The following is a 19,877-nucleotide window of genomic DNA, read 5'->3' on the forward strand; positions in this document are numbered from 1 at the left end:
CTTCCAAGGTTATAATCCTAATGCAAGAATGTATAAAGTTATTTCTCTGAACGATAAGCATATATGATGACTCAATACTTTCTCTTGGAATTTTTTGCACCCTTTTCAAATCTATTTTGTAAAGGATACCTTTCCTGACCCCCAGTTTCTAATACTTACCTATACATGTTTACCTTGATTTATTTTGGATATCCTTATATGGGTATAAATTGTAACTATTATAATAAGTTTATAGTAGATTTTTAAGACATGCATGTTGTTGACTGATTAGTTAGTTGATATTTGATGCATTAGGGTTGTTTTTCTATGATTTTCAGCCCAAAATAATCCACAGGACTCTTGTTTGAAGGGTCATTGTGAGCCTTATAATACTTTCACATAGCCCTCTGAAATCAATGTCAAAAAATCATGATCAAATGCATTGATTAGGCATCGACTCACATTTTCCAATCACTTGTTTTCTAAGAGTCAGGCTACTTAGAACTCAGTACATCCTTTCCTATCAAGATAATGGTATATAAACACTTAGGTGAAGCAGTGGATGACATGCTGGACTTCAAGTCAGAAAGATGAGTTTATATTTGTCTTCAGATACTAGCTACGTGACCCTGGGGAAACACTTAACCCTGTAGTATTTTTTAAGCTGTGAAATGGGAATAATAATAGGATCTACCTAACAGGATAAAATATTTGTGAAGCATTTAGCATGGAGTTGATCACAGAAGAGGGCATGATTAAATGGTTATTCTCTTCCATTTCCCCCTTCACTTCTGTACCTAGATTAAGTTCTCCTTGTCTTTGAGACCATTCCATGAAAATCTATTTAATCAATAATGTAGTTGAAGTACAATACTAAATTGTCATATGATTTAGCAGGTCACATAATTATTATTAATAATAAGAATAATAGCATTCATATAGTATTGTAAAAATATGTCTATATTATCTCTTCTGATCTTTGCCATTTTATTATTATTCTCATTTCACAGATGAGTAAACTGAGACATAAGAGAATAAGTTACTTGTCAAGGGTCAAATCGGTAAATAATTGAAATAGGCAGGATTTTAACTTAGGTTTTCCCTGCATCCTGCTTAGCAATTTAGCCATTATTCCACTTAGCTTTCCCAGAATTTGTGAAAGATAATACAATTGAAGTTCAGATTTGGGGAGAACACACAACTCCTCCCTATTTCTCACAAACATCGGATAGTAAGGATAGGCATTCTCAATGCCCATTTTCATGGCAAGGCTTACTCCCTACCATGAAAGAATTAGGAGAACCAGTTGATAATAAAATAAGATAAAGTGTCTAAGGAATTGGGCAGTAAAAGGGGTGGGTTTCCTGGGTTAAATCCTATTGATTCTTTAAAAAGAATGAGGAGCTGAAAGGACTCTAGGAGGCTGGAGATATAAAATGAAGTTTGTGCTATATATAGGAAGGGGTGAAGACAAAAGCTTAGGATGAAATGGAGAAGAATAGAATCTATCTTTCCCTTTCTCCCTCAGGTGTTTTTTCCTCTTCCTTTTCCCTTCTCAGAAGACGAAGGGATCATACTGTTATTGACTTTCATCAAGTGAGATTTAACTGAATGCCCTACCAAAAGCGTTCTGTATCTGAAACTTATCATCTAGCATGTTAGCTAACCCTTCACACTTAATGGCAAATTTGATGAGTAGTCATCATAGCTTTTATTCAAACATTGAAAAAATGTGAAGTAGCACAGACCCAAGAACAGATTCTGCATCAGTTGACAGGAGATCTCTTGTCATAAACATGATGACTCAGAATCAGTGCTCTTTCTGTTGGACTAAAACAATGCTCGAATTTCCTTTCCTTCCTTTTAGTTATTGTTACCACTCTGAAGGTAGGATCCTTCTGGAAGCAACAGAAGGATCTTCTTTTTCTCCTCTTTCCCATTTTTTGCTACTATTGAGGAGTTTAGTTTAAGTGGATGAAAGATGGACATCCAAGAGGAGAAAAATGATAGCTAAAGGGTCCTGGTAGCTTACATATAAGCTTCTTAAGGTTAGGAATTACTTCATTTCTGTCTTTCCATTTCCAATGCCCAATACAATAATTAATCCCAGAGCAAGTACTTATTGGGTATTTATTAATAGATATAGGGTAGAGTTTTACCATTTCTTTTTCTTCTTCCCAAAAGATATTACATGGGATGGTGAAAAGTGAAGGTCAGTGATGTAGCTTTCTTTATTTTTCCCCTTTCACATTTAACCCTTTCTTCTGCTCTCTCTGAAGCCCTGTTAGTGCTCTTTTTTTTAAAGCCAAATTAAACCTAGATTTGGGTGTTATGCTAAAAGAGTGAATAAAATATATCTTTTACTCTAGATTGTTAATTAGGTACCTGAACAAAGTCAAAGATGGAACAAAACAAATTATTGTATATTGTACATTGCATTATATAACTTAAAGTAAATTTCTATTAAAAGGAAAATTCCTAAACAAATATGAATAAAATAGAATGTTATTGTAACATAGGAAACAATGAATATGAAGAATTGGAATGGTGTTAAGTAATGCAAAGTGAAGTATGTAGAATCAACAAAACACTATACACAGTGACTAAAGCAACACTAATGGAGAGAACAAAACTGTTCCTTCTGAATATCATATAGTTACAATAGTTAAAGATAACAAAAGTTAAAGAATATCATATAGTTACAATAGTTAAAGATAAAGTAATAGATAAAGAATAGAATTGAGAAAATGACACTATCTTGCTTCCTTCTTTGCAGAAATGGGAAGTTCTGGTAAATATTTAACATTTGACTCAGAGTGGGGGGAATGTACATATCCTCCATACTTTCTAAAATCTAAACAATTAACAAAACAATAATACAAGCCCTGATTTGCAGAATTTGTAGTTTTTAGGGTATAAATGCACACACTGAAAACTGAACAGTTCTCCTGAGCTAGTTTAATCTGGTTCTAGCACACTTCTGCTCTGTGGCTCTTGAATATTGATTATTCTTTTGGGTTTTACTGATGTGTAGCTTACTTTTGTTGATCTGCTTCTCCTTTCTCTTTTACTTAAAAAAAAAATTCTTTATTATAAGGGATGTGGTTCACTGGAAGGGATATTCTGAAATTAATATTAAATATTAATTTCTTTAAAGAAAGAAAAATGATGTCACAGGAACTGAACAAAGAAATGATTAGGAAGTAACTTGTAGATATAGAGGAATAAGCAAATATTCTAATGAATCCCGGAAATGTTTCTAATTGGGAATTTTCAATAACTACTTGAGTATTATCTCTTAAAGGAGTTTTAACTGCTTGGTCTTCTCAAACCAAAGAAGGTAAGGCAAAAGCAGTCATCCAATAGCAAAGGAATACGTTAAACCATAAACAAAGGTGAAGGGAAAGCTTAATCCAAAAACAGAGTAGGTCATACAGACAACTCCCAGAAGATGAAAAGTGGAAATGTCAGATTAGTGTCAGTATCAAGCTTGGGTATTGTTTGGAGCAGAAATCAGGGTGAGATGCAATGACTTTGTGTTGTGTCATTTTGTCATTCCTTAGCACAGTGTGTAAGGCATGTAATAAGTTCTTAATAAATAATTGTTGGTTTGTTGATTGCCTTTATGGTCCCTTCCAACTCTAAATCCATGCTATTGAATGTGGGTCTAAGGAAAGAAAATCATTGAACCAGATCTGGATGGTGAAAGATATCCTGTGGCAATAGTAAGTGAAGAATCTTGACCTGGGAGAGGCCACTGAATAAAGGGTAGAAGGGTCTTCCTATTTGATTAATAATGATGGAAATCAGCCCTGGTGATCAGAATCAAAAGAAGAATCCCATCTAAATGTTAGTAACTATAGAACAAAGTCCATCTTGAATTATCTGTACTGATGTGCAAATCTAAATATCACACAAATACAGTGGTATCTAGAAATGACACATTAAAAAACGACATTAAAGGTTAAATAACTTTGAATAGACCAGAGAATGTACATCAAAGATAAATGAGAATATATGAAAGCACCCAAGAAATATGACTTAAGTGTGAACATTTCATTAACAGATGGGCTGTTTTTTTGTTTTTTTTTTTATACAAAGGAGCACCTTTTGAAACAAAGATATAGAACTAATAGTTTCACATCAAGTGAAGAAACAACTGTTAGGCACATGCCACATGGCAAGGATTCTGATCTTTAATAAATTGATTATTTAAGTTTTACAACTGCATAATATTGTGAGCAATTTCCATTTGGTGGATAGAGAACTAAATTTGTTGTCTGAGAACTTGGGCTTTATTCTAGATTACATTACTTATTTTGTATATGATGTTAACAAAAAAGTCATTTCCCAGCTTTTTGAGCCTTATCTTTCCTATTTATAAATAAGGGAATTATAATAAATGATTTCTAAGATCCTTTCCATGTTTAAAAACCATGATACTATATATTAAAAGGCAGTATTATGATACTATAAAACAATGCATTGAACAACACTAACTAGTGAAGTGGATGAATATTCACAGAAATATAAAATATCTAGATGTAAGCAACTGAATCTAAAAAGAAAGAAGTCATAATTAAATTTAAAAAATTCTGGAATCGGAAGCATTTACAAGTAAATTCTATCAAACATTCAAAGAATATTTATTTCAAATATTATATAAATTATTTCAAAAAATAGAATCTTACAAAATTCCTTCTATGATAAATATGTGTATTCACAGCTAAGCCAGGTATAATCATAAGAGAGAAAGAAAATTATAGAGTAATACCCCTTATTAAAATTGTTGTAAAACTTTTAAATATAATATTAGTCAATAATATATGGTAATATATCAAAAGATTATACTCAATCATTTGTTTAAATTTATACCAGGGATGGAGGGTTGTTTTAGTATTAGACAAACATAAACATGATTGACCAAAATAATAATAAGAACAAAAATTATAATTATATCAGTAGATGCTCCTCAAATCTGACAGAATACAATATCCATTTATGTGAAAAAATAATAGAAAATATAAGAGCCAGGAGAGCAGAATAAACTATGAATTGCTGTAACTATCCCACGATAACTTCTGAGAAACCATAAAACAATATCCCAAGACAGACTTTGGAACAGCTGACTCAGCAAGGACACAGGTGAAACAATCTTTTTAGCCAAGGAAACTTGGAAGATTGGCAGGAGGGTTCAGACTCATTCTGGTAAAAGGAAGGTGCAGTCAGGACAGGAAGGTTTCCAGTGAGGTGGCTGCAAACATCTCCTCAGCAAACCAGCAGGAGACCCTGAGGCCAGGGTAGTAGAGCAGGTGAATGCCAATACTGGACCCCCGTCATGTACATAGAAAAGGGAACCAGCAGATTTCCAGACCACTGTATGATCTGGACAAAAAGAGAAAAGCCAGCTCCATGGGAGCCTAAGCAAATAGGCAGCCACCAATTTATAACCAAACCTTTATATGCTTCAGCATAGCTCTCAGCAAGAAGGGCACCCAGTCTCCAGAGTCCAAACCATCATGTCTTTGAATCAATATAGCTGTGGAGAAATATGCCACCAGGCCTCAGCACATGCTAGACACCATCACTAGAACCCTAGCTCAGTGCCAGCTAAGCTGCCAGGCCTCTCCAGCCTCCAGCAATGCCAGCCACCCCACATCTCACACCCTCAGTGCAGCATCAGAGATGAGAATTCTCTGTGGACCTCAGGGCAAGATAAATGCAGCACCAGAAAAATAGCCAGGGCCTTCAATGACAGGTACAAGAAAACCTGAGACAGAACTCCTTCCCCATGGGGAGCAAAGCTCAATTTTTAAAAATAAATGTAGCTTTCTTTTTATTTTTGCAAGGCAATTGGGGTTATGACTTGGCCAGGGTCACACAGATAGTAAGTATAAAGTGCCTGAGGCTGGATTTGAACCCGGGTCTTCTTGACTTCAGAACTCAGTGATCTATCCAGAGCTCAAATTTAAAAGAAAAGGAAAAGGCCAAAAAAAGATGAACAAAAGACAACAACAACAACAACAAAAGAACCTGTGTGTAGAAATTAATTATGGCGACAGACTCAGAAAAAGAGAATAATGTCAAAACACTTACTGACAAAACATCAAAGTAAAACAGGAAATGGTCTTAATCCTATAAAGAACTCATGGAAGAGCTAGCTCAAAAAGGAGTACACACACACACACACAGTGGGTATGGATATAAAATAAATGTGAAGGAATGGCAAAAATAAGGGATATAAAAGATGAGTATATTTGGTGCGGAAGAAAGGAAGATGTAAAATGGTATAATTATTTCACATGGAAGAAGTGTGAAAGACCTCTTATAGTGGAGGGAAAGAAGGGAAATTGGGTGATGAGAATCACTTGAATCTTACTCTCATCAGTATTGGCTCAAAGTAGGAATAATGCACACAAGCAGTTGAATATAGAAATCTCTTTCTTGACAAGGAATTAGGTAGGGAAAAGACTAAGTAAAAAGGGAAAGGGATTCATAGAAGAGAGGGCAATTAAGGGGAGATAGTAGACAGAAGAAAAATACTGATGGGGAGAGAAAGGGTAAAAGGAGAAAGGACAAACAGGAAGATGAATAGGATTAAAGAAATATACACATAGTAATCATAACTGTGAATGTGAAGAAGATGAACTCTCCCATAAAATAGAAGTGAATAACAGTATGGATCAAAAACCAGAATCCTACAATATGTTGTTTACAAGAAATACACTTCAAGCAGATAAACACAGAGTAAAGATTGTGGGACTAAAGCAGAATCTGTAAAACAAAACAAAACCAAAACAGTAGGGGTAGCAATATTGATCTCAGACAAAGTAAAGGCAAAATAGAACAAATCAGGAGGCAGCTAGGTGGCGCAGGGGATAGAGCACCAGCCTTGAATTCAGGAGGACCTGAGTTCAAATTTGATCTCAGACACTTAACACTTCCTAGCTGTGTGACCCTGGGCAAGTCACTTAACCCCAGCCTCAGGGGGCGGGGGGTACGGGGGGGGGGGGCGGAAATAGAGCTAATCAAATGAGATAATGCAGGAAACTGCATTTTGCTAAAAGATCCCATAGACAATGAAGCAATAGCAATAGTAAACATATATGAATCACATGGTATAGCATCTAACTTCTAAGAGAAGTTAAGTAATTTATAGGAAGAAACAGTCAAACTATACTAGTGGAAGACCTCAACCCTCCCCTCTCAGAGGTTGATAAATTCAATCAAAAATAAGCAAGAAAGAAACTGAGGTGGTAAATAGAATATTTGAAAATTAGATAGACCTCTGGAGGAAAAAATGCTGAATGAGAACAAAAAGGAATATATCTTTTTCTCAGCAGTATATGATACCTATACAAAAAGGACCATATAACATAGCATAAAAACTGCAAAATCAAATGTAAAAAGGCAAAGATATTGAATGTGTTATTCTCAGATCATAATGTGATAAAAATTACATCTAACAGAGGGCAGTGGAAAAACAGATTAAAAATCAGTTGGAAACCAAATAATTTAATTCTAAAGGATGAGGGGGTCAAACAATAAACTGTAGAAACAATAATTTCATTACAGAAAATGATAACAATGAGAGAACATACTGAAATTTGTGGGATGTAGCCAAAGAAGTAATTAGGGAAAAATTTCTTTCTCTAAATTCTTCCACCAACAAAATGGAGAAAGCATAGGTCAATGAATTGGGAATGTAACTAAAAAAAAAGAAAAAAAATTAAAATCTCCAATTGACCACCAAATTGAAAACCCTGAATTACAAAGGTGTGAGATTAATAAAATTGAAAGTAAAATTGAATTAAATTGAAAGTAATACAAATATACAAATAAATTTATGACCTGGTTTTATCAAAATATAAAAATGATAAATAACCCATTGGTTAATTTGATTTAAAAAAAACCCCAAATATCCAGTATCAAAAATGAAAAGGATGAAATCACTACCAACGAAGAAGAAATTATAGCTATCATTAGAAAATATTTTGCCTGATTATATACCAAAACCCTAACAATCTGAGTGAAATCTGTGAATATTTATGAAAATATGAATAACATGCATTAAAAAATCAGGAAATAGAAAGCTTAAATAACCCCAACCTAGAAATTGACCAAGTCACTGATGAACTTTTTAGGAAAAAAATCTCATGGTCAGATGGGTTTACAAACATTTAATCATACCAAACTCCTTTTATGACACAAATATGATGCTGATATGTAAACAGGGAAAAAGCTAAAACAAAGAAAGAAAATTTTCCTAATGAATATTGTTGTGAAAATTTTGAAAAAAAATATTAGCAAGGCAACTGCAGCAATATTTCACAAGGAATATACACTCTGCTGGTTTTTAAAGAAGGAAGGCAAAGTTGTTTCATCATTAAGAAAATTATCAAGATAATTGACCAAATCAAGAACAGAACTAACAGAAATTATATGATTAGTAGGTGCTGAAATTTTTTTTGACAAAACATAGCACCCATTCCTATTAAAAATATAGACCAGAGGAATAAAGCAGAGGAATAAAGATTCCTTAAAGTGACACATAAAATCTCTCTAAAACCATCAATAAGCATTATCAGTAATGATGATAAGCTAGAGTTTTCTCAATAAGATCAGGGGTGAAGTAAGGATGTCAATTATCACTGCTATTATTCAGATATACTACTAGAAATATTAGCCAAAAACAATGAGAAGAAAAAGAAATTGAAAAAAAATTAGAATCAACAATGAGTAAACAAAACTATTATTGTCTGCCAATAAAATGATGGTATACTTAGAGAAACCTAGAAAATCATTTCTACTTGAAATACTTAATAACTTTAGCAAAGTTGTAGAATATACAAAAATCATCAACATTTCTTTATATGACCAATAAAGCTCATAATAAGAGATAAAAAAATTCCATTTAAAATAATGGTAAATAATATAAAATACTTAGAAGACTATTTGCCAAGATAAACCCAGGAACTATGTATGAACATTAAAAAAAACAAAAACAAAAAAAAAAAAACAACACACTTTTTATATAGAATCAGAAGTGGGGAAATACTAATTAGTCAAGGATAGTCATTATAATAAAAATGATAATTCTACCTACACCAATTTATATATTCAGTGCCCTTCTAAACATACTATCAAAAATTATTTCATAGAGACAAAAAATAACAATAAAATTCATCTAACAAGAAGGAATCAAATATTCTTTCTCCCTAGCAGTTACAGAACTAGGCTGCCAACAATATTAGCTATTTTCCCAAAGGGAAGAGGGGAATGTTTGAATAGTGTACATTGACCATGCTTCAGCCCACTCCCAAGTCACCCTAACCTAACAGTACTAAATCAAGTTTGCTTTCTGGGACAGTGAGCTATTAGGAACTTCTTAGCTCAACAAATGTCTTCTTAGCTGCTTGTTGATTTTTCTGATTCCTGAAATTCCTTCAACAAGGATGGCAGTCTCTTCTAGGTATAAGTGTGGGATCTGAGGATCCAATGATTATCCACAGGACAAATTGTCAACTTTGTAACTGGTAATTTGACTCCTCCTCTAATCTGATTCCAAAGTATTTTTTCTGTGTTATTTTATATGATTCCTTTTCATATACTCTAGGTTCCAGTCAAACTGATTTATAAGCTATTCAGGTCCAGTTCTGCATTCTTCCACCTTCTAGTCCTCTACTAAGAATTCCAAGAATGAAGGGGAAAAAAAAGCCTCAGGAAGAGAATTATACATGGTTTAAATTCTCCTGTCAAATCCTGTATTTTAACTCAGTTTTTGTCTTTAACTTTGAGTCATCCAATTAACAGAAATACAAACTTGTAAGAGAAATTAAATATCTCTTTGGTTTAAAACACCTGCAAAACCTACTATAAATCAAACCAGTTGCCTTTTTAAAGGATTAGATGTTGGAAGGTATACATTAGCTCTATGGTCAAGTCTTTGTAAATCTAATCACATTTTTCATGGCTGCCACCATAATTCTAACACATGCTTTTTTACTGTTCTCAAAACAAGACCTGTTTCCTTCCATCTTTCCCCCTTCAAAACTGCCTTATATCTATCAAGGGCACAACTTTTTAATCAGTCAGGCCCACAATCTCCATTTTAGATTTCACTCCTCACTTTGCCAAAATTTGCCTCATTTTTCCTCTGTGATTTTTCTAAAGCAGGTGTATAACCATGACATCTTCCATTCAATAAAATTTAGTGGCTCTTTATTCCCTAATGTGTTACAATCACATATGGGGTCTTGTAATTGAGTGTGAAGGTCATGAAATGATGATTTATTTATTAGTAAATGTTTGATTTGTATATCCTACTTTATATACCTATATAACCAGGATCATGTAAAAATTTCTTGGGCAAAAAGAGGTTGTAAGTGGAAAAAGTTTAAGAAGCCCTGCTCTAGAATACTGATTCTAGAATTTTCGGACTCACTTATACTCTGAAAAACCAAAGAGGAATCTAAATAATCTTTGTTTATATGGCTTATATATAATGTTTATCATGGTTTATATATAATGTTTATCACATTAGAAATTTGAACTGATATATTTAAGAAATCTTTATGAATTCTTTAAAAAAATAAACCCATTGAGAATGAGTAAACGTTACTCTCATAAGAAATGGCTCAAAGAGGAAATAAAATACACACCCAATATAGATATAGAAATCTATTTTAACTTACAGGAAAGTAGCAGGGAAAAGGTACACAAAAAGAAGGGAGAGGCTGATAGAAGGGAAGGCATATTGGGTGAGGGAGTGGTCAGAAGCAAAACTGTTAAGGAGGGACAGGGTGAAAGGAGAGAGAGAATGGAATATATTATGGAGGGGAATACAGATAACAATAATAATTGTGAAAAGAATTTTGAAGGAAGTTTCTCTGATGAAGACTTCATTTCTCAAATGCATAGAGAACTGAGTCAAATTTATAAAAAATAAGAACCAATCCCCAGTTGATAAATGATCACAAGATATGAATTATGCCCAAAGGGCTATAAAATCATTCACATTTGTTGACCTATGGTACTACTAGGTATCAATCTCAAAAGATACTAAGAAAGCATCCAATAACAATGAAAAGAAGCTATATGTCCAAAAAATATGGTATTATCTTATCAGTTGGGGAATGATTGAATAATTTGTAGCATGTGATAATTATGGAAGATTACTTTTCTATGGGAAATGGTGAGCAGGATGCTCTCAGAAAAATCTGGGAACTCCTCTATGGACTCAAGCAAAGTGAAATGTACTATGTACAAAAAAGTATACTATGGGATTATCAGCTGTTGAATGACTTTGCTGTTCTTAGTAAGACTATTCTGAAGGACTTATGATGAAAAATGCTATCCATACTCAGAGAAAAAAACTGCTTCTGTTTGAACATAGATTGAAGCATTCTTTTTTTTAAACTTTATTTTTTGTAAGGATTTCTTGGAGGAAGGAGTGGAGGAAATCTATGTTTTCTTTCATAACCTTATTTTTATGGAGATGTTTTGCATAATTTCACATGTGCCTTCTTAATGGGGGAAAGATGGGGAAGAAAGGAAAAAATCTAGAATTTAAAGTTTTAAAAATATGTAAAATAATTTTAAATGTAACAGGAAAAAAAATTTAAATTAAATAAAAACCATCAAAGCTCCACAAAAAATTAAACCCATTATATGTTAACATAAAAACATCTTAATGAAAAAGTATTTTTCCAAACAAAAAAAAATTAGCAAGAAGAATGCAACTGTTGTATGCGGTTTGTGTCTCTTTAATATATGGCTCAATATGTCAGATTCTCATATCTATTACTTCATTTAGTCTCTTGCAAAATGTTTTTTATTTGAAGTACATGGAGAAAATCTGGCCTCGCATATATGTAGCTGGAAAAGTGAGGAGTATTTTAAAAGGTAAAATAACATTTTAATATTATTATGAAATAGTTTTGACTTTAGGGACCTTCACAGATCTCCAAATCTTTTCAAATGAAAAATCACTTTGGCAGATGTGTGAAAAAGAGAATGGAAGTGGGGAGAGATTTGAAACACTAAAACTTTTTAGAAAACAGTTGCAAAAGTTTACACAAGAATAGCTGTGTAACTTTAGATGAAGGGGCAACTGGGAAAAATGTTGTGAGGAAAAGAGGAAATATTTAGCAATTGATTAAAGATGTGGAGAAAGAGGGAGATTAACTCCTTGCTGGTCTAGGGGATCAGATCTGAATGCTACTGTTTAGCATCTAATTTTTTTTTTTTCAGTTTGGTTTTCACCTACCTTTTTAGCATTATTTTAGAGTACTCCAAAAGTCTTAATGAAATTTTAAGTTTTAATAGCTTAAAACAGTATATATTGATATCCTTCCTCCAATCTATAGTCTAGTCATATAGTTCTCCCTTGCTATTTTCCATACACTATTGCCTATCTCTTTGCCTCAGTATAGACTGTCACTAAAATGTACTTTGTCCTCACTTATAGCCAATTATTTGTTAAGGCCAAGACCTCATCACCTAGAGATTCTCTCTCCTAGGGTGATGAACCTCTATAAATTTAACTAAACTAGTCTTTTGAGAAATGGAAATTCTGTTACTCAAGTTATAGAAGGTTTTCTAATTGGTCCCTATCTCTGATAGGTTTGTATTCACTTCTGGCTTAATCTTTAAGGAATTATGATCATGCTCTTGGGCTTCAGTGTTCTCATCTGTGAAATTGTGAAGGAGAGCAGAATAGATGGGTTCCTGCAGTCTCTTGTACTATTAAGTCTATGATCCCATGATTTCCTTATTAACACTGATACTGGAATAGAATTTTAGAAGTGGAAGTAGAATTAACAACAATTCGTATATATATAGTCATCAATAAAAGTGTTATAGCATTTAAGATATTATTTCTCATTTTGTAGATTAAAAAGAAAGAACTTACTCTTGTAATTGGTGTTGGTGGAAGGTTCTTCAATAATAGTCTTTAACATAATTGTCAAATTGGGACACCTAGATGGAGGATACAGTGCTAGGCCTGGAGTCAGAAAGATCAGAGTTCAAATATGACCTCCGATTCCTACTAGCTGTCACTAAAAGGTACTTTGTCCTCACTTATAGCCAATTATTTGTTAAGGCCAAGACCTTATCACCTAGAGATTCTCTCTCCTTGTGATGAACCTCTATAAATTTATTAAACTAGTCTTTTGAGAAATGGAAATATGTATATATATATATATATATATAAAACACTTCAAGTATTTTATATGTCATTAGCTAATAAATGAATATTATAATAGAACAGGTAACTTCTTTTTTTTTTTTTTTTTTTTTTTTTTTTTTGAGGCTGGGGTTAAGTGACTTGCCCAGGGTCACACAGCTAGGAAGTGTTAAGTGTCTGAGACCAGATTTGAATTCGGGTCCTCCTGAATTCAAGGCTGGTGCTCTATCCACTGTGCCACCTAGCTGCTCCTGAACAGGTAACTTCTATGGAAACTTCAAAGGACCATTCAATTCTGACATTACAATCAATCAAAAAACATTCATTAAGCACCAATTATGTGTCAGGCATTGTGATAAGTGCTGGGGATAGAAATATAAAATATGAAAGTTCCTATTCTCAAATAGCTTATATTTTAGTGGGGAGAAATATATGCAGAATAAACATGAGTAAATCCAAGGTAAAGTGAATGGGAAGGCACTAGCATCTAGGGGAATCAAGAAAGGCTTCATGAGAAGCTAGTGCTTGGGCAACTTCTTTAAGTAAAAGAGGGCTATGAAAAGGAGGCAAGGATAGAGTCGAGGCATCTGGGAAAGTCAAAATAATGGCATGGAAATATGAGATGTGTAAGGAAAAGAAAGAAGGCCAAATTGGTATTATTACAAAATATGGAAGAAGGGATATTCTGTAATTAGGTTGGAAAGCTATGTATGGGTATGAAGTATCAAGAAAAATAGTTAGATTATGAACCTTTCAAAAATATGATTATGGAAGCATGGCCTTCATAAGTAAGATGGTATATATTATGTCTAAGCAAAAGATACAAATGGGAAGTATTTAATCATTTAAATAGTTATCAATAATTTATATCATTTAGCAAAAAGGGATCTTTGAAACAGTCTCATAATTCTGTATTCAATGAATTCACTTTCCCAAGAACTTTTCCATCAAAGAGAGATATATTTTTCTATTTCTCTTGTAAACAAATAAGACATTGAAAACCTCTTTTAGGCTTGAGTGGATTTAGAAAGAAGAGGTTACAGAAATACACAATGAGGGTATTTAGTGCCTGTGAGAAGTTGAACATATAGAAGAAAACTCTAAATATCCTTAGATCTCAGGTTGTTATGAGGATTAGACAAAAAGCTAATTAGAAGAGGGATTTCCCTCTTAGAGAAGTGTCTAGATTTGGCTCTTCCCTGCCAAAGGACTTGGCTCATGAATCCTTACAAGCCCTAATCAAATGGGGAAGGAACAAAAGGTTAGCAAGGTTAAATGGCTTGCCTAAATTCAGTCAGTCTGTAATAAACATAGGCCCAAAGCCCATAGCTAGTCATGCAACTTTCTGTTCACCAAAATATTTTGCTATCCTAAGAGTGCTGGCAAGTCTGCTAAAAGCATATTAAACACACACACACACACACACACACACACACACACACACAACCTTCCTAATAACCAAAAATAAAATAACCTACCTCAACAATATTACTCCAATTCTCCATCTCCTAGAAGACCCAAACTTTTTTTTTTTTTTTTTGTCTTTGAGATGAAATGGGATTGATGATCTTGCAAACAAAAGCTTTCTTACATTGTTGCTATTGCAACTATTAATTCATATATCGGAAAAACCTAGACCAGTGGTGACAAACTCAAATAGAAAAATAAAAATCCCTTGAAAGTTCCCTATTGACTTAGTTTTTAAATTTTGTCAACTATGTTTTATTGTATTTTTATTTTGCTAAATATATCTTAATTACATTTTGATCTGCTTCTACTGTCCAAAATTTTGTGGGTATATATTTTATACCTGTGTCTTATAGGAAGTTCAACATTTTTTTAGGTTAAATTGTCATTTTTATTATATTACCTTGGTCCAGCCATGAACAACTGATATTTTTCCAATTGTTTAGTCTGATTTTATTTTTGTGAGAAGTATTTTATAATTGTATTCTTCAGGTTCTTGGGTTTGTCCTGGCAGGTAGACCTCTAAGTATTTTGTTTTGTCCTACAGCAATTTTAAATGGAATTTCTCTTTCTATCTCTTACTGATGGACATTGTCAGTAATATATAGAAATGATGTTGATTAGTGTGGCTTTATTTTATATCCTGCACCTTTGCTAAAGTTGTGAATTGTTTCCAGTAGATTTTTGGATATTTTTCTAGGATTCTCTAAATATGTCATCACATTATCAGACAAAAGTGATAGTTTTATTTCCTCATTGCCTGTTCTAATTTTTAAATTTTTCTTTTCTTTTCTTTTTTTTTTTTAATTGCTAAAGCCAACATTTCTTGTACAATGATGAATAATGTGGCAATAATGAGCATCCTTGTTTCACCCCTGATCTTATTGGGAATAAATCCAACTTCTCTCCTTTACAAATAAAGTTTGCTGTAGATTTTAGATAGATACTGCTTATTATTTTAAGGAAAACTGCCTTTATCCCTATGTTCTCTAGTATTTTTAATTTATTGAGATTATCATATGATTTCTGTTGGTTTTGTAATTGATATGGCCAATTATGGTAATAGTTTTCCTGATCTTGAACCTTCATTTCTGGTATAAATCCCACATGTATAGTATATTATCCTAGAGAAAAGTTGCTGTAATCTCTTTGCTAATATTTTATTTAAACTTTTTATATCTATTATTCAATAGGGAGATTGGTCTGTAATTTTCTTTCTCTGTTTTGGACCATCTTGGTTTTGGAAGGCATTTGGTAGGACTCCTTTACCAATTTTCCCAAATAGTTTGTATAGTATTGGAATTAATTGTTCTTTAAATGTTTGGTAGAATCCAGTTGTGAATCCATCTGGCCCTGGAGGTTTTTTCTTAGGGACACATTAACGACACATTCAATTTCTTTTTTCAAAAATGCAACTATTTAAATAATTTCTTTTTTTCTTCTGTTAACCTGGGAAATTTATATTTTTGTAAATATTCATCCATTTCAGTTAGATTGTCAGACTTGCTGTCATACAATTGGACAAAAGATTTAATTTCTTTTTCATAGGTGTAACTTCATTCTTTTCATTTCTGATGCTGGTGTTTTGGTTTGTTTCCTTCCTTTTTCTGATAAATTAACCAAAGGTTTATTTATTTTGTTGTTTTTTTCATAAAACCAACTTTTAGTTTTATTTATTGCTCAATAGTTTTCTTATTTTTTATTTTATTGATCTCTCAGTTTCAGGATTTCTAATTTGGTATTTAGTTGGGAGTTTTTAATTTGTTCTTTTTCCCGCTTTTTTAGTTTCATGCCTAATTTATTGATCTCCTCTTTCTCTATTTTATTCATGTAGCTATTTAGAGATATGAAATTTCCTCTAAAAACTGCTTTGGTTGCATGCCATAGGTTTTGCTATGTTATCTCATTATTGTCATTCTCTTGAATGAAATTATAGATTGTTTCTGTGATTTGTTTGATCTACTCATTCTTTAGAATTAGATTATTTAGATTTTAATTGTTTTTTTAAGTATATCTTTCTATGGTTCTTTATTGAATATAATTTTTATTTCATTGTGGTCTGAAAAGCAAGCATTTACTATTTGTATCTTTCTGTGTTTAATTGTAAGTTTTTTATGCCATTGATCAGTTTTTGTGTAGGTGCCATGTACTGCCAATAAAAAGATGTATTATTTTCTTTTCCTATTCACATTTCTCCAGAGATCTCTCATAACTATGTTTTCTAGGATCCTATTAACCTCCCTAATTTCTTTCTTGTTTACTTTGTAGTTATAGTTGTCTGATTCTGAGAGGGAAAGGTTGAGATCCCCTATTAGAATAATTTTACTCTTTATTTCTTCTTGTAATTGGCTTAAAATCTTCTATAAAAATTTGCCTGTTCTACCACTTAGAGAAGATTTTAAGCCATTTAGTATGGTTATTACTTCATTATTTATAGTACCTTATATTAAGATGTACTTTTCTTCCTTATCTCTTTTAATAAGATCTATTTTTACTTTTGCTTTATCTGAGATCAGAATTGCTACCCCTTCTTTTTTTAACATCAGCTGAAGCATAATAAAATCTGATCCAGCCTTTTACCTTCACTCCATATGTGTTTCTCTGTGTCAAATGTGTTTCTTGTAAACAACATATTGTAGGATTCTGTTTTTCACTCTACTCTGCTATTCACTTCTGTTTTATGGAAGAATTCATCTCATTATATTTTTATCCACCCATCCAATATCTTATTTCCTATCACTCCTCCCCTTTCTCTATTAATAGTTATTTTTTTAAGCCCTCTCCACCTACTACCTTATTTTCTAACAACCCTTCTGCTCTTTTCTTACCTTTTCCCCTACATTTCTGCCCTCCCTTCTACCCTGTCTCTCCTTTTTTGTTTCCTTTTTCTCCTTCTACTTTAAAGGGTTAGATAAATTTCTATGCTTAACTGATTAATTAAATGATTTCCTTTTAAAGCCCAAACTAATAAGATCAAGCTTCAGAAAATGCTCATCCCCCCTCTCCTTTTTCCCTGGATAGTAAGAGGGCTTTTGTACCTCTTCCTGTGAATTAATTTGTCCCATTATACCTCATTTTTTCTTTTTCCAGTACAGACATTTTTTCCACCCTTTAATATCTTTTTTCTTTGATGTCATCATATCAGAGTCCATTCCCAACTATACCGTCAGTCTATGTGATGCCCCCCTCTGTCTGCCTCAGTGACAGATACAGTTCTCAAGAGTTACAGATATAGTTTTTCTTTCTAGGAATATAAACAGTTGACTATTTAAATTTTATATATATATATATATATATATATATATATATATATATATATATATATATATATATATATATATATATATATATATATTCCCCACCCCCCGTTTACCTTTCTATACTCCTCTTGAGTCCTGTGTTTGCAGATTAAAATTTCTGTTTATTTCTGTTTTTTTCAATAGAAATAATTAAAAGTCTCTTATTTCATTGAAGTTCCATTGCCTTCCCTGAAAGATGATGCTGAATCTTGCTGGGTACTCAATTCTTGGTTGTAATATTAGGTCCTTTGCTTTCCTGAATATGGTATCCCAGGCTCTCTAATCCTTTGTGGTACAAGCTATCAGATCCTAGGTAATCCTGATTGTTGGCTCCTTGATAAATTTGAATTGTTTTTGTTTGGTAGCTAGCAGTATTTTTCTCTTGAGACTGTATTTTTGGAGTTTCACAACAATGTTTCTTGGGGTTTTCCTTGTGGGATCTCTTTCCAGAGATGATCCATAGATTCTTTCAATGAATATGTCCCCCTCTGTTTCTAGAATATTGGGGCAGTTTATCTTAATGATCTCTTGTAGAATGCTATCCAGACTCTTTTTTTGCTAATAATTTTAAAATTATCTCTTCTGGATCTATTTTCCAAGTCAGTTTTTTGTTTGTTGTTGTTGTTTTATTTTTGTTTTTGCTTGTTTGTTTGTTTTTTTAATGAGCAACTTCATGTTTTCTTCTATTTTTTCATTCTTTATATTTTGTTTGACTGATTCTTGCTGTCTCACAGTCATTAGCTTCCATTTGCTCTGTTCTGGTTTTTAATGTGTAATTTTCTTCAGTTATCTTTTGTATCTCTTTTTTTATTTGGTTAATTCTACTGTTTAAAAAGTGATTTTCTTTAGACAATTTTTTCTTTCCTTTTCCAAGCTATACTTCTTTCATGCATACCTCTAATTTTCTTTTTTCATTTTTTTCTTCTACATCTCTTATTTGCCTTTTAAAGTTTTTTATGAGCACTTGCAAGAACGTTCTTTGGGCTTGGGACCAATTTGTATCACTCTTTGGGATTTCTTCTGTGAATATTTTGTCTTCATCTGAATTTATGTTTTGGTTTGCCCTGTCATCATAGTAGCTTTCTATGGTCAAGGTTCTTTTCTGTTTATTGCTCATTTTCTTTCCTTTTCTTTTGTTATTTCCTCTTTTTTTTTTTACCTTTATAATTAAACTCTGCTCCCAAGCCTTCCTATGAGTTTTGGCATTGAGCACAAGGGCCCCTTAAGTTTGCAGTGGGTAGCTTTGCCTGCTCTTTTCATGAAAAAGCCTGGTTTCCCAAAGTTTGCCTTCTGAACTGGGGACTAAAAGCTGTCCCATTGATTTGCTCCTCTACTGAGATAGGACTGACTGAAGGACATAGTTATTGCGTTGTTGTGATTAAGACCCTTTCACTAGCTTTCCCAGAATCTATCTGAGCATAAGTGGTCAAAGCATGTAAAGAAATTAAAACCATTTCTAGTCATATGAAAAGATGCTCTAAATCACTATTGATCAGAAAAATACAAATTAAGACAACTGTGAGATACCACTTCACTTCTCTCAGATTAGTTAAAATGATAGGAAAAGGAAATGATGAATTTTGGAGGGGATGTGGGAAAGCTTGGACACTAATACATTGTTGGTGGAGTTGTGAACTGATCCAACTATTCTGGAGAGCAATTTGGAACTATGCCCCAAAGGCTATCAAATTATGCATACCCTTTGCTCCAATAGTGTTTCTACTGGGCTTATATCTCAAAGAGATCTTAAAGAAGGGAAAGGGACCCACATGTGCAAAAATGTTTGTGGCAGCCCTTTTTACAGTGGCAAGAAATTGGAAACTGAGTGGATGTCCATCAGTTGGAGAATGGCTGAATAAGTTATGGTATATGAATATCATGGGATATTATTGTTCTGTAAGAAATGATCAACAGAATGATTTCAGAGAGGTTTGGAGAGACCT

General features: G+C 32.8%; 1 protein-coding gene across 49 annotated transcripts in view; it reads right to left on the reverse strand.

Moving 5' to 3' along the window:
- Positions 1-19,877, reverse strand: part of RIMS1 (regulating synaptic membrane exocytosis 1) — a 621,810-nt gene that overhangs the window by 47,445 nt on the left and 554,488 nt on the right. The gene's annotated exons all lie outside the window — the stretch shown is intronic.

The sequence above is a fragment of the Sminthopsis crassicaudata genome, chromosome 4, assembly GCF_048593235.1.
Source record: "Sminthopsis crassicaudata isolate SCR6 chromosome 4, ASM4859323v1, whole genome shotgun sequence".
Taxonomy (NCBI): Eukaryota; Metazoa; Chordata; class Mammalia; order Dasyuromorphia; family Dasyuridae; genus Sminthopsis; species Sminthopsis crassicaudata.